Genomic DNA, 15335 nt, shown 5'->3' with positions numbered 1-15335 from the left:
GCCTCTCCCCTCCCCATCTGTGCTCTCCCACAGCCCCCTCCCCATCCCTTCCCCCTCCATCTGTGCCCCTCCCCTCCCCATCTGTGCCAGGCCCTGGTACACAGAGGTTCTGGTGAGGGAGGGGCACACATGGAGGGGCAGTGAGAGGGGCATCAGGAAGGGAAGGGGGTAGTGAGAGGTACCGCTGGGGAGGAGAGGGGCACAGATGGAGGGGGAAGGGTATGGTTGGGACTTCTGAGTGAGAGATTCTGATGGGGGAAGGGTTCGGATGGGGGGGGCAGTGAGAGAGGGATCAGGAAGGGAAGAGGCCTGTAGGATAGACTCAAATGGGGGAGGATCACGGTTGCAGGGGGCTGTGGGAGGGGCATCAGGAAGGGAAGGGGGTCTGTGAGACACACAGATGGGGGAGGGGAGGGCCACAGAGCGAGGGGGCTGGAGGAGGAGTACAAGGAGGGGAAAAAGGATGTGTGAGGGACACAGAGTAGGCGAGAGTGGGTAGAGATGGGGGGGGCGATACAGGGGGAGCCCTGGGTTATGCCCTCAGCACCAACAGCGTGAACAATCCCTTGCCATCTCTCATCTGGCCTCAACTCTTCTTTTGAAATGGGGCGTCGGGGGAAATAAACAGCAACGAAAGTCACCGGGACCAGATGGCATTCACCCAAGAGTTCTGAAAGGACTTGTGTGAAACTGCAGAACTTCGAACTGTGGTTTGTAACCAACCCTTTGAACCCGCTTCTGTACCAAATGACTGGAAGATAGATAATGTGACATCCATTTGGAAAAAGGGCCCTAGAGGAGTTCCTGGCAATTACCCGCCAGTAAGTCCTAATTAAGGAACATCAGTTGGCTTCTCTGGGACCACGGTCACACCTCCTTGCCAGTCAGTCCTCATTGGGATAGGCCACCTCCTTTTAGCTTCCCTCGCCAGACCTGACATTGGGGCTACGTCTGCACTGGCATCCTTTTCCGGAAATGCTTAAAACGGAAAACTTTTCTGTTATAAACATTTTTGGAAAAAGCGCGTCTACATTGGCAGGATGCTTTTCCGGAAAAGCACTTTTTGTGGAAAAGTGTCCGTGCCAATGTAGACGCGCTTTTCCACAAAAAAGCCCTGATCGCCATTTTTGCGATCGGGGCTTTTTTGCGGAAAAGAAATCTGGGCTGTCTACACTGGCCCTTTTCTGGAACAGTTTTCCGGAAGAGGACTTTTGCCCGAACGGGAGCAGCATAGTTTTTCCGGAAAAACACTGACGATTTTACATTAGATCGTCAGTGTTTTTCCGGAAATTCAAGGGGCCAGTGTAGACAGCTGGCAAGTTATTCCGGAAAAGCGGCTGATTTTCCAGAATAAGTGGCCAGTGTAGACACAGCCTGGCTGCAAGTGTATCAGGATGATGAGGTCAACTAGGTCTAGAACCATGTGTAAATTTCAGATGAGGGGAAGGGGGCAACCTATGCATGCCATGAAGGGGGAGGGGGGTGAAGAGTGAAAGCATGGGGAGGAGCAGACTGAGGACAGACGCTTCAGCAGTGTTACTGAGCATGCTCAGTACAAGCACGCACCAAATGGAGAGGGGGGAACCAACTCCATCTGCCCACCCCCACACATAATCTCTTTCCAGGGGCTATCAAGGCACTGGAAAACTCTACGTCTTTGGCAGGCAACTTAGCAGATAGCTGACAGGAGCACTGTATCTAATTCCTATAAAAAAGAAAGAAAATGAAATATTAGATCCACTCAGCTCTAACACTAACATATTCTGACATCTTGTGGCAAGTCACTTAAGGGACATTGTTTAACCTTAACATTTAAAAATATATTCTTACTTTGTTACTAACTCTGTTGAGAGAGAGAGTGAGAGAGAGAGAGAGAGAGAGACCCTGTCAGGACTCCTGGGCTCTATCTCGGCTCTGGAAGGGGAGTGGGGTTTAGCTGGTTACAGCAAGAAGGCAGATACATTTGAGCTCTATATAAGACTATCAGAATGGCCGTACTGGGTCAGATCAAAGGTCCTTCTAGCCCAGAGTCCTGTCTGCCGACAGTGGCCAATGGCAAGTGCTTCAGAAGGAATTAACAGAAGAGACAAATATCATCAGGGGCCGACAAATCATGGAGTGGATTACAAGCCGGCACAGCTGGCGCCGCACGATCTGCGCATGTGCAGCACGATCTGCGCATGCGCAGCTCACAGAACCGCACGGCTGGTGAGCAGGGCTCACCACCGCTTGGCGAGCCCTGATCATCATGATCCATCCCCTGTCATCCATTCCCAGCTTCTGGCAAACAAAAGCTAGGGACACCATCCCTGCCCATTCTGGATAGTAGCCATTAACGGACCTGTCCTCCTCAAACTTATATTGTTCTTATTGCAGCCCTGTTATGGTTTGGGCTGTTCCATCATCTCCTGGCAAAGAGTTCCACAAGTTGATTGTGGAAAACAATTATTTATTTTGTTTGTTTTAAATCTGCTGCCTATACATTTAATTGGGCTAACTTCTTGTGTTATGTTAATGAAGGAATGAATAACATTTCTGTATTCTGTTTTTTCTACACTATTCATGATTTTCTATACATCTTACATATCCGCCCCACCCTTTAGTCATTTCTTTTCCAAGCTAAAAAGTCCCAGTCTTGTTAATCTCTCCTCATATGGAAGCTGTTCCTTGCCCCTAAACATTTCTGTTGCTCTTTCTGTACCTTTTCCAAAAACAATATATCATTCTTTAGATGGGTTAGAATAATAGAATACTAGGACTGGAAGGGACCTTGAGAGGTCATCAAGTCCAATCCCCTGCCCTCAGGGCAGGACCAAATACTGTCTAGACCATCCCTGATAGACATTTATCTAACCTACTCTTAAATATCTCCCGAGATGGAGATTCCACAACTTCCTTGGCAATTTATTCCAATGTTTAACCACCCTGACAGTTAGGAACTTTTCCTAATGTCCAACCTAAACCTCCCTTGCTGCAATTTAAGCCCATTGCTTCTTGTTCTATCCTCAGAGGCCAAGATGAACAAGTTTTCTCCCTCCTCCTTGTGACACCCTTTTAGATACCTGAAAACTGCTATCACGTCCCCCCTCAACCTTCTCTTTTCCAAACTAAACAAACCCAATTCTTTTAGACCCATGTTCTCTAGACCTTTCATCATTCTTGTTGCTCTTCTCTGGACCCTCTCCAATTTCTCCACATCTTTCTTGAAATGCAATGCCCAGAACTGGACACAATACTCCAACTGAGGCCTAACCAGCGCAGAGTAGAGCAGAAGAATGACTTCTTGTGTCTTGCTCACAACACACCTGTTAATGTATCCCAGAATCATTTGCTTTTTTTGCAACAGCATCACACTGTTGACTCAGATTTAGCTTGTAGTCCACTGTAACCCCTAGATCCCTTTCTGCCGTACTCCTTCCTAGACAGTCGCTTCCCATTCTGTATGTGTGAAACTGATTGTTCCTTCCGAAGTGGAGCACTTTACATTTGTCTTTATTAAACTTCATCCTGGTTACCTCAGACCATTTCTCCAATTTGTCCAGATCATTTTGAATTAGGACCCTATCCTCCAGAGCAGCCGCAACCCCTCCCAGCTTGGTATCATCTGCAAACTTAATAAGCGTACTCTCTATGCCGATATCTATATAGTTACTGAAGATATTGAACAGAGCCGGTCCCAATATGGGTTGACCAGCTCTGCATACAGTAATCAAGATGTGGGCATATAATGACTTTAAGTCGAGGTAATATGGTATTTTGTCTTATCTATTCTTTTCCTAATGATTCCCAATATTCGGTTAACTGTTTAGTTTTTAGACTGTCACTGCACATTGAACAGATGTTTTCAGGGAACTAGCCACAAGGATTCCAAGATCTCTTTCTTGAATGGTAACAGCTATTTTTGTATCTCTAGTATCTAGGGTTATATTTTTCCATGTGCATTACTTTGCACTTACCAAACCTGAATTCCTGCTGCCTTTGTGTTGCCCAATCATCCAATTTTGTGAAATCCCTTTGTAGCAATTTGCAGTCAGCTGTGAATTAGCCCTTGTTCACCCCCTTTTCAAAAATATTTATAAGTTTTACTCAGTAATCCAAATGCAAATCCCAGCAGCACAATACTCATTCTTACTCATTCTCCCTCCCCCGCATCGTTCAAGTGGCGTACCAGGCAATGTTTTCATGATTATCTAAGGATCCTTCAATTGCCTAAATGCCCCGGCTTGTGTTATTCGTAATCACCCTGCCTTCCTCTTTTTATAACAAACTCCGTGTCCCAAAGGCAAAGCTGCAAGCAGCTCAAACTCTGTTGCATCTAAGAACTGCCACTGGAGACAGGATATGCAGCTTTAAACAGACCTCAAGTATGAAATCCAGGGGGTTCAAACTCAGGAGGGGAGCTACTGCTCCCCCCCCCCAAGTCCTTCATAAATGGCACCCCTGTCAAAAAGATCTCCTTAGCCTTCGCATTGCCAAGGTGGAGTCTAGCTCCCTTATTCCCTGTCTGGAGTCTATTCACCCCATTACAGGAGTGGAAAAGGCCTTTTGTTTAATTCTTTATCTCATATGAAGGATGCCAGGAAGATTTTTTATAATTTGAAATGAAAGTTCTCTCTAGCCTAGAACCCCATGTAAAAGTGGAGAACAGGGGGGATCATTTGGCTACGAGAGAATGAATGATGAGCAACTGAGAGGGAGAAGAGTTTTACAGTCAAAGTTTTAAACTATGGATGACATAGTTGCCCTAGTAGAACTCTTGTTGATTTCAATATCAACTGCAATGGGACTATTATTTCACCCCGTGTCTTCTTATTAACATCTACTCCATGCCTAATACATATCTAAAGATTCAAACCTTTCTTCAGTTCTTTCACTCAAGTTGTGAGAACTCATTGCACTTAGTGGAGAACTCCAGCCCCAATTTTCCCCCTTCTCTAGTTTTACTTAAACCCTCCCAGACTGAATTTAGATTTACTGGAGGCAGTACCTCTCCCCACAATACATTAACTATAGCAGTCACTTTGAATTTCCTTAAGTTTTGGCTATCAAGTTAGTCAACGTTATGTAAACATACTGCCTATGAAAAGTGCATTAAACTTACTTTCAGCAGCACATGTACCAATATTCCCTCTTGGGGTATGGCTGAAAACTGACTTTTTCCAGAGCACTTGCATGTAAGTGTTATCTTTCTAGGAGAAGTATCCCTCCCTGGGTTAGTTAAAGCAGAATTCTCTTTGACCATTTCAATACAAACCACAAAATGTCACTTGGATATAATGCTCCCATTGGTATTTCCTTATAACCTAGCCTTTCCTGCTACAGCCCATTTCCTTAGAAATATTCAGAATGCCCTTAATGCACATTTTAATTGAGTTACAGGGCTGTGTTTGGACTCTGCACACTGGGGTAAATTTCAGGAGTCGGGGACACCATTCATCTCATTGCAGTTACACCAGGAATTAATTTGGCTCCTGGAGCCTTTTCCCCTATGATCAGTGCCTTTTGTACACTCTATTAAAAGCAGAGCGAGGAGTGGGCCAAGGCCTCCTCTTTTATGAAGGTATATTGCTTCCTTCTTCGACTACTGGAGTCATTCCTTGCAGCTGTCATGTCATCTGATATGTTGACAGCATCTTTTGATATCTTCTGCCTTTAGCTTGTATTTTGCACCACTGCTACAACTGGGTCTGTAAGCAGAGCTGCTCCTCTTACAGCCTCTGTAGATCTTGTGTAATTTCTATTACTTTCGTCTTCCACTTCATCTGCCAGCAACTTCTTTACACCGGTGAGTATACAGGCTTCAAGCCAGCCCATCTGCTTTTCCTCCTGCCAAAATTGGACCAAATTCATTTGCTTCTAATGTGGTGGAAGGCTGGTAGACTGCTAGCCATGCACATGCAATCGATGAACTATGACTGACAAGTAAAAGAGGCAAAATTAAAAGACTCCTTTGAGAACAAAGAGACAATCAAAGCCATTGTTTCTACAGGGATGTTGAAAAATCCATATCGTGAACTAGAAGGTAATGCCGGAGCTTTCCAATAGATGGCAACTAAGTAGCCAAGCCCCATGTCACATAAAGAGTTTATCATTGTGATAACATCCGGTTTCACTTCCTGGTTTAGGTTTCTCGGGATGACCTTTGTGCTACTGAAATTAGTGGAATCTGGCACAGAGCAAGGTTTATAGAAGCATCTTCCACGGCAATACGGAAGCCATATTTTGCACATTCTCTTTAAGACAAGATTTAACCTCATTCTAAATATTGATTTTAAGGGAATTGCTTCTGTCAGAGACTGATGGATGAAACCTACGTTACAGTAATTTAACATTCAAGACGGTAGCAACTGTGTCAGGGTCAAATTATCACTCATTTAACATTAAGAAAATTGCCTAGTCCGATAGCAATAGTCACACTTTGGATTTAAATTAAAACTATATTTATGATTGGAAGATAACTTAAAGTGTCCAAGGTGCCCTGGGGGAAACTCACTTCTGTAAGCACACCGTGTATGTAGCTAGCGTTATTAAAATTTTCACGTACAGATAATGACTTTAGATCTTCCTTCCCCAACCAGCTCATATTTAGAAAAGATTTGTGTAACTACCACCAAAGTGGATTTGAAGCTGACTCTAGGAGCCTCTCCCCTCTGAGCTAAAAGCCAGCTGGCTCCCAGCCCATGCTGTAGAAGTCTCTTGATCTTAACTGTTGCAGTGGTCTAGGTCTCAGTAACCACACAAGGGCTACGTCTAGACCGGCATGATTTTCCGGAAATGCTTTTAACTGAAAAGTTTTCCGTTAAAAGCATTTTCGGAACAGAGCATCTAGATTGGCACGGACGCTTTTCCGCAAAAGCACTTTTTGCGGAAAAGCGTCCGTGCCAATCTAGACGCGCTTTTCCACAAAAAAGCCCCGATCGCCATTTTTGCGATCGGGGCTTTTTTGCGGAAAAGAAATCTGGGCTGTCTACACTGGCCCTTTTGCGCAAAACTTTTGCGCAAAAGGACTTTTGCCCGAACGGGAGCAGCATAGTATTTCCGCAAGAACACTGACAATCTTACATGAGATCGTCAGTGCTTTTGCGGAAATTCAAGCGGCCAGTGTAGACAGCTGGCAAGTTTTTCCGGAAAAGTGGCTGATTTTCCTGAAAAACTGGCCAGTCTAGACACAGCCTAGGTGTGTGGGTTACATTTGCACTTCTCCTGCTGCCTGTAGAGCACAGAAGCCAAGTAACTGTGCGGTTTGTTCTTATTGTTTCTGTAGGAGAAAGAACCTGAAGCATGGGACTGGTGCTTGAACCAAAGTAAGTAAGAGTTGTGCTCTGGGGGGAGGCATAGCTCTGTGGTTTGAGCATTAGCCTGCCAAACCCAGGCTTGTGAGCTCAATCCTTGAGGAGCCCATTTAGGGATATGGGGCAAATCTATCAGGGATGGTACTTGGCCCTTCCATGAGGATATGGGACTGGACTCAATGACCTCTCAAGGTCACTTCCAGCTCAATGAGATAGGTATATGTCCATATATATTTAAAATTTTTGTATGTCTATCAGGGATGGTCTAGACAGTATTTGGTCCTGCCACGAGGGCAGGGGACTGGACTCGATGACCTCTCAAGGACCCTTCCAGTCCTACTATTCTGTGATTCTATGATAATAGTCAGGCCATGTCAAAAGCAAATGTTTGCCTTCAAGTCAATGTCTCTCAGCACTAGAGCTGCTGGCCTGGATAGAAACACATGAAGTATGTAAATACATGCCACTAGGACAGGACAAGGACACCCCAACTTAGTACACGATAAAATAGTTTGAAACAACAAGAGTGTAAGCATAACGATGGGTAGTGAATGCTTTGGAGGAAGGTACAACAGGAGGTACCAAACGTGTAATCAGTGCGTAAGATAATACGTATGGTGCGTATCATAGATTGTTCATTTCGATTGTTCAATTCTTTGGTCGGTTTAGGGGGGGATAGTGAAATCCATACTATCAATTGAGCAGTGTCCATTGTTCTGAGTACAAATATGTGGGGGCTTGGAGGCCATCTGGCTACCAACACCTATAAATGTACTTCGTTCGACAATAAACCTGATTTTGGTTGCCTTCGTATCCGCTCCGAGTCTGTGGTCTTTAGGGGCTCTCGTGAAGTCTATTATGGCATGATATACTGGGGGAGAATCTCAGTTTCACCCTGAACATCAAAAAAGACCAAGGTGCTTCATCAACCCTCGCCCACGAAGCAATCTCATGTACCAGCTATTGAAATGAACGGAGAACTGCTGGAAAACATGGAGCATTTCCCGTATCTTGGAAGTCATCTCTCTGCCAAAGTCAACATTGATGTAGAAATCCAGCATCGTCTGAGCTGCACAAGCTCTGTGTTTGCCCACCTGAGACGAAGGGTCTTTGAGAACCGGGACATTGGTGCCAAGACAAAGCTCCTTGTGTACCACGCAGTGGTTGTTCCAACACTGCTGTCCGCATGGGAAACCTGGACAACATATAAGCATCCCCTGAAGGCACTTGAACAATATCATCAATGCTGCCTCAGGAGATTCCTAAATATCCCTTGGGAGGACAGGCATATGAACACTAGCATCCTGAAAGAGTCGAACACGACCAGCATTGAAGCCATCATCATCTACCAACAACTTCGCTGGATTGGTCACATGGTCCGGATGCCTGATCGGCGCCTCCCAAACCAGAGTCTGTTTTCTGAGCTGAAGGAAGGATGGAGGAGCGCTGGCGACCCGAGGAAGCGATTCAAAGACATCTTGAAGTCAAACATGAAAAAGTGCGGCATCTGTGTCGACACTTGGGAGAATCTTGCCCATGACCGTCTCCAGTGGAGAACACTCATCTGGGAGGGGGCGGAGCAATTTGAGAGGTCCCACTGCAGAGCAGACGAGAAGCGGTGGAGAAGGAGAAAAGGGCAGCAAAAACTGCCCCGATTCCCACCAATAGCCACCAGCACCAGCCCCTTCTGCGATAAGACCTGCGGCTCCAGAATAGGGCTGGTCAGCCATCAATGGATTCACAAATAGGAAAGTGACAGAAAGATGTCCTACTTGTTATCGAGTGACTGCTGAGAGAGAGTAAGAGAGAGAGACTGAGACTGAGGGAGCATACCAAAACGCACGCAGACGAACGTTTATTATCACTGACGGAGCAGGAGACCTGTTAGGACACCACACCAGTGAATCCTGAATTTACTGTATCGCTGTCCTGAACTACTACACCTTCCTTGTGGTCCCCCATCACCTGTTGTTTATCATCTTGCACTTGGATTGCACACGATTTGGGCTACGATCTGAGATGTTTTGGGGTTCATCCTAGACTAGTGAGGAGTCGTGTCACTGCATGCCTGGGAAGCCTAGGTGCTCACAGTCCAGACACCAACTGCTGACATACAGATGTACTGGCTTCCACCACTCAGGTACTGTTTTTACAGTGACACCTGACACCACCAAGTCCTGATTTTCCCCAAAACCTGTCTCACTGCAGCATCCAGCCTTTGGACACTCAAGGTACATCTACACTACGGGTTAAGGTTGAATTACGATAAGCAACTTCAGCTACATTAATGCATAGCTGAAGTCAAAGTACCTTAACTCGACTTTTGGCGTTGTCCACACTGCAGGAAGTCGAAGGGTGAACACTCTCCCTTTGACTTTCCTTACTCCTTGTGGAAGCAAGACTACCAGCATCGACCTGAATGCCCCTCTCCTTTCAAATTAGCATGTCTTCACTAGACCCGCTAAGTCGAACCCTGGACGATTGATAGCGGCAGCTTCGATCTTCTCTGTCGTGTTGACATACCCTCACGGAAGTAAATTCCCTGCTCCTTTAAAGAGACAAACAACTTGTTATTTTGACTGGGACTAACAATGAATTCGATTCAGTCAAAGCACTGGGTTGGTTCAGGGAAAAAGTTAAAAAGGTTTGTTCAGTCGGCGAGCTATTAAGGGTGTTCAGGTGTAAGTGATAAAGATAGAAACAGTTACAAAGTGACAAAAGTAAAACTACTCTTGATAATGACTATGACCTGAGGGTATGTCTACACTACAACGTTAATTCGAACTAACTTAGTTCGAATTAGTTAATTCGAACTAAGCTAATTCGAACTAACGGATCCAGACTAAAAAACTAGTTCGAATTAGCGTTTTGCTAATTCAAACTAGCATGTCCACATTAAGTGGACCCGAACCGGGCTTAAGGATGGCCGGAAGCAGTGCCGGCAGGGCATCAGAGGAGGACTTAGAGCGTGGAGCTGCTGTCTCAGGCTAGCCGAGGGCTGTGCTTAAAGGGTCCCGACCCCCATCCCGGACAGACAGTTCAGGGGTGCCCCGCTTGCAAAGCAGTCCTGGCTTCGAGTGCCCGGAGTACCCACACTGGGCACATCACAGCACTCGGCCATCAGACCGGCTGCACTTGCCGCAGGCTGCCATCTGGGGAGAGGGGGCAATTGGGGGGCTGCAGGAGAGCTTCCACCCCAAAAGCCCGCAGAGCCAGCCCAGTCCTCCCCATCGGGGGCGCGTACCCCATTCCTCCCTCACCTCCTTCCACTTACCCTTTCCTAGCCCCTCTTCTTGATGTACAAAATAAAGGACAATTGTGTTCAAAAATTGAATCTGTCTTTATTGAACAAAACTGGGGTAGACTGGGAAAAGCAGGTGGGAGAGGGGAAGAGAGAGGCTGGGAGAGGGGAGGGCAACTACAATGATCAGGGGTTGGGAACAGGTCCCAGATGAAGAGAGGCTACAGAGACTGGGACTTTTCAGCTTAGAAAAGAGGAGACGGAGGGGGGATAGGATAGAGGTCTATAAAAGCATGAGTGGGGTGGAGAGGGTGCATACAGAAAAGTTCTTCATTAGTTCCCATAAAGAAGGACTAGAGGACACCAAAGGAAAGGAATGGGTAGCAGGCTTCAAACTAGTAACAGAAAGTTGTTCTTCACAAAGCAAAGAGTCAACCTGTGGAACTCCTTGCTGCAGGAGGCTGTGAAGGCTAGAACTAGAACAGAGTTTAAAGGGAAGTGAGATCAAGTCATGGAGGTTGGGTCCATGGAGTGGTATTAGCCAGGGGGTAGGAGTGGTGTCCCTGCCCAAGGTTTGTGGAAGGCTGGAGAGGGATGGCACGAGACAAATGGCTTGGTCACTGTCTTCGGTCCATCCCCTCCACGGTCCCTAGGGTTGGCCGCTGTCAGCCGACAGGCTACTGGGCTAGATGGACCTTTGGTCTGACCCAGGATGGCCATTGTAAGCTCAGGGCTCAGGGTCGGGGGTCTCAGTGGACCCCCTTGATTCTCTTGCACACCTGTTCCTGGGTGGCCAGGCTGGCAGCTCTCCTGCCCAAGCCGGCCACTTTCCTGTGCCTAGTGCGGAGATCGTGGACAAGGTCCACGATGTCTGCACTAGCCCAGGCGGGTGCCCGCCTCTTGCGGTCTCGGGCAAGCTCCCGGGAGCCTGGTCCCGGGAAGAGGGGGAGGGCTGGGGGGCATCGGGTGGGTGGCTCGATCCGTGCCAGGTGCAGGGTCTGCTAGCTGGGTGCTGGCAGGCTTGCACCTGGCACGGGCACCGTAGCCAGCCCATACCCCTTTAAGGGGTCCGGGGCCGGGAGGGGGGCATAGAGTTTCCCTGGTGTTGGCCAGAGTGGCCACCAGGGAAAGCTGGGGAGGGCTAGCCTCCCACTAGTTCGAATTAAGGGGCTACACAGCCCTTAATTCGAACTAGTAAATTCGAACTAGGCTTAATCCTCGTGGAATGAGGATTACCTAGTTCGAACTAAGCACTCCGTTAGTTCGAATTAAATTTGAACTAACGGAGTGCTAGTGCAGCGCCTATGAAAGTTAGTTCGAACTAACGTCCGTTAGTTCGAACTAACTTTGTAGTGTAGACATACCCTAACTTAACAAGCTGTTGTCTTTGTTCATGGTAGTTTCCTCACCAATCTTCCTTTTCCAGCAGGGGTTGACCAGCTGTTAGGTAGGATCCCTATGGAGTCCAAAGTATGAGCTTTCCTTGTCTCCTCAGGTGAAGGCTAATGTAGGGGTTCGCTCCCCCTCTTTGTAGTCCAGTCACTCTTTGAAATGTATCCCCAGATACAGTTCTTTTCCCCTGATGGGTGTGGACAACCATGCTGTCTTCTCCACCCTGGTGATTTTCACAATGCCAATGATCTCTTACTGCAACCTCCAATAAAAAGGAACAGCCCATTGAATTTGGCCACACTAGTTTCAGATGTTGGCCTCTTTGGAGAAAACCTGTTTATCAACTCCCCCTGTCATGCCTGGTTTAAACACAGTGTAGGCACCTATTTCCAGCTATAAAGCTCGCTGTGGGTTTACGATACATGCATCATGCAAAAATAATCATTAGAGAGATGAGTTTCCCAGCGATATTACATGCCACCTTTTGGTTGCAGATTATATCAAGAGTGTTAGGTGTAGCCAGTATGTCTGTCCTGACAACAGCAGCTGACGGTGTAGTGAGCCACCAGAGGGCCTGTGTCTTTTTGACATGATTCTGCCATGCCCAGTATGGTGGGACTGGAGTCACTAAACACAACCACAATACAAACAATAGAGTTGTTTAGAAATAGTTAAACGGGCACTTACAAAAAAATCAATATGAACGTAATGTGAATGTTTATGAGCTCTGAAGAGTAAAACCAAACCAGAAGTTAGGTGCATGATCAGCAACAAATAACACTACCCTTGTCAGAGAATAAACAGAACATAGAGGAAAAACACATGAATGGATCAACCCAGAAGCCTGCAGACAGCTTACATGCCGTCATGCATGGCCCCAAATTTAGCAAGGGAGGAACTGATCAGGCGGGAAGGAAAAGGCACAGAGAGAAATGCACTCAGCCCGGTAAACGCCTTGTTGTGCTCCGTATTGCCTTTCTTTGGTGAGTGGCCTCCTAGTACTCACCATTAGCAGCGTGGTGGTGGAGTGTAAGGACTCAAGCATGAAAAGGAGGGGAACTCTAATGTGTGGTGGCTTAGGACTCACAGGAACCGTGGGGCGTGGAAGGCAAAATTCGAATGCACAATTGACAAGGTGGGAAATTAGTTAAAGAACTTCCCAGGCTCATCTTAAAGAGGACTCCTGCCTCCTCCTGCTATGACACCTCGCTTCAAGCCATCGGAGTCTCTCAACTTGAACCCTATCACCTCCTCCTCTCTGGCCACCCCAGGCGCATGGTTCTCATCCTTGATCTCTCCATGAACCATTCAAATTCTGCTGCAGCACACATCTCGCCCAGCTTCCCGATTCATATTCAGCTTCCCTTCCTGATGTCCCCAAATCCACTGCCATCAAGGTCTTTCTCTTTGCCTCCCAGGTCCTGCTTTACAGCTCCTGCCTATAGTTCTGTTCTCTTAGTTTGGCTGATGCCATTTTGCTCGGCCCAAACTGCATGTCTAACTGCCCACCTTGTGTCCTTATTCTCTCTTCCCTACTTTCTTCCCTGTGCTCCTATAGGTTTAGAGCAGGGATCTCAACCAAGGAGACGTGGAGCCCGGGACAAAGCATAAATCTTCCAGGAGGTACATCAGCTCATTCAGATATTTGCCTGGTTTTACAACACACTATATAAAAAGTGCTAGCGAAGTCAGTATCAACTACAATTTCATACAGTGACTTGTTTGTGTTGCTGTATATACTATATGCCAGTGATCCCCAGTGCGGTGCCCGCGGGCACCATGGTGCCCGCCGAGTGATCAAAGCCGGCCCTGCCTCGGGTGCATGGCACACGGGTGGCCCCACCCCCAGACGCGTGGTGCATGGGCTGTACCGGCCCCGGGCGTGTGGCGTATGGGCATCCCCGCCCCTGGGCACACAGCACAGGAGCAGTGGCACGTGGCATATGAGTGCTGTCAGCTCCAGGGAGCAGTGGCAGCCCTGGGCATGCAGTGCATGGGCTGTTCCGGCTCCGGGCGCACGGTGTATGGGTGGCCCCGCCCCTGGGTGGGCGGCACAGGAGCAGTGCCAGCCCTGAGAGTGTGGCGCATGGGTGGCCCCGCCCCCGGGCATGTGCGCAGCCCCGCCCCCGGGCATGTGTGCAGCCCCGCCCCCAGGTGCCCGGCGCGTGAATGGCCCCCCTCCTGGGTGCCCGGCAGCCCCGAAAGGTTGGGGACCACTGCTATACACCAATATGTCAGTGCAATATTTATATTCCAATTGATTTTCTATTTCTATAGTCAACCTGAGCACATCAGCAATTTTTCCGTACTAGCGGGCTGTGACACTTTTGTATTTTTAGGTCTGATTTGTAAGCACGTCGTTTTTAAATGAGCTGACAAATCAGACCCCTGAAAAAGGTGGCATGGGCTGGAAAGGTTGAGAGTTGCTAGTTTAGAGCTCTCCCACAAGCTGATCTGCCTACACATGCTCCTTGAAAACACTTTCTTCTGAGAGTTACACATGCCCAAATTCTCCTCTCAAAGCACTTATACATTATAAACATTTTAATAAGTCCTGGGTGGAACAAGTTGCTTGCTAAACATCCCTACTCATTCATCGGGTTTTTTTGTTAAGTCACTGGCTATTTAGACTTGACCCTTCCAGGGTAAGTTAGTTATAAGGAACAGTACTAAGGACAGGTTGGGCAGGGCAGGGGGTGATAAATAAGAAAAGATACTTATAGTCATGGATCTCTGGCTCTCATCGCCTTTTGAATTTGAGTTCCAATAAGAATAGACCACTTGTTATTGTCCATATTTCAAAAGCTACCGCATTCTTCACTCCAGTTGGGTACTGCTGCCGCTAGGCCGTGTACAGTGGAGGTCGTAGATTAGATGGTGGCCATGAGGCTACTGTGTCAGGGAAGAGGAGGAAGAATTGTTTCCTTTACCTGCGCGCTTTAGTTGCATGGTTAGATTTTGCCTGCAGAAGTCCAAACTGGCCAGCAGAGGGCTTATGAGAAATGTAACAATGCCTGATTCTTTTACAAAAGGAAAAACTATGTAGCACGTTAAAAACTAACAAGATGGTTTAATAGGTGATGCGTTTTCGTGGGCCAGACCCATTCGTGGGCTCATCACCTATTAAACCATCTTGTTAGTCTTTAAAATGCTACATAGTTTTTCCTTTTGTTTTAGCAAGATCAGACTAACACGGCTACCTCTCTATGATGATTCTTTTACAGCGCATTTATAAGAGAAGTATGATACATGTAGTCTAACATTTCCCATAGCATTTTAATTAGATACTCTCTGCATCTGTTAGGAGCAAACGCAAACACCCATTCATAAAGCTGAACTGAAACACTGCTTTCAGCGGAATAAGGCGTTTTATGGCCAGAACGAAAGGAAGGCGGATGGGGATGAAAATT

At 47.1% G+C, this 15335-nt stretch overlaps 1 long non-coding RNA gene across 1 annotated transcript; it reads left to right on the top strand.

Annotated features, from left to right (window-relative positions):
* Positions 1-376: 376 nt before the first annotated feature.
* LOC142828942 (uncharacterized) lies at positions 377-13548 on the top strand. The gene is made up of 3 exons (XR_012903115.1): positions 377-710; positions 7265-7304; positions 13484-13548. It is a non-coding gene; the product is annotated as an uncharacterized LOC142828942 (long non-coding RNA).
* Positions 13549-15335: the final 1787 nt, after the last annotated feature.

Source organism: Pelodiscus sinensis, chromosome 4 (genome assembly GCF_049634645.1).
Source record: "Pelodiscus sinensis isolate JC-2024 chromosome 4, ASM4963464v1, whole genome shotgun sequence".
NCBI classification, from domain to species: Eukaryota; Metazoa; Chordata; order Testudines; family Trionychidae; genus Pelodiscus; species Pelodiscus sinensis.
This window is presented reverse-complemented; position numbering and strand designations above follow the sequence as displayed.